This window comes from Solanum tuberosum, unplaced genomic scaffold (genome assembly GCF_000226075.1).
Source record: "Solanum tuberosum cultivar DM 1-3 516 R44 unplaced genomic scaffold, SolTub_3.0 scf00146, whole genome shotgun sequence".
In the NCBI taxonomy this organism is placed as follows: domain Eukaryota; kingdom Viridiplantae; phylum Streptophyta; class Magnoliopsida; order Solanales; family Solanaceae; genus Solanum; species Solanum tuberosum.
In genome coordinates, this window is record NW_006239076.1 from 1,403,547 (window position 1) to 1,404,698 (window position 1,152).

A 1,152-nucleotide genomic window follows, 5' to 3' on the forward strand; every position below is an offset into this window, starting at 1 on the left:
AAACAACATCCCAAATCATTAATAGTCCACATTAAAGATTTAAGCACGCATAACGAAATTCTGCTTAGTTGATATATCATAAGTCAAAACGCCTTCAAACCACAATTGTTTGAGCTCATCTATCAATGGTTGTAGATAGACATCAATCAAACCTTTTGAATTATGGGGACCTGGAATATCACAACTTAGAAAGATGTAGGGACTGGTCATGCACATTTTAGGAGGAAGATTATACGGAGTAACAAATACCGGCCAACATGAATAAGACGAAGCATTATTAGAGAATGGTGTAAAGCCATCTGAATACAACCCCAATCTAATATTTCTTGGTTCACTAGCAAAATCAGGATATACATTATCAAAATGCTTCCATGCTTCACCATCAGATGGATGAGACAAGACACCCGGCGGCCTTTTATATTCACAATGTCATTTTATATGTGGGGCAGACCTCATCGATGCATACAACCTCTTTAACCTAGGAATGAGAGGTAGATAATGCATCGCCTGAACTGGGACCATCTTTCCAGCCGGAGTCCTCTTATAACGAGCATGTCCATAAAACGTACAATTTTCTAATTCACTATCAGTCTTGTAAAACAACATGCAGCCATTAACACAACAATGAATTATATCATACGTCAATCCTAACTTGGACACCAAACGTTTTGCCTGATAGAAGTTCTTTGGTATGTTAAACTCCGGATTAACTAGTTCACCCAAAAGATCAACCATTGAGTCCATAGCCGCATTAGGAACATTCCAATCTGATTTAATATTCATTAATCTAACCGCAACTGACAAGGCAACATGAAGACTCCCTTCACATAGTGGAAGACTAGACTCTTCTAATTGATCATAGAAGCGTCTTGCTTCTTCATTAGGAGCTTCATCAAAATATTGTTCCGGTTCCATCCCACCTTGAACCCCTAAAGCATTATTAATCATTTCATGAACCCTATCATGTTCAATTCTAACTTGTTCAACCCTAATTTGGCCATGTGGTGCAACCATATTATATACATCCACAGGCATCGAATTATAAAACATACCATCCAATCCATCACTTTCTCCATGATCACTCCATACAAAATATCTAGGCTTAAATCCATTACAGTACAAATGAACCATAACTGTATCTGGTTTAAAAAA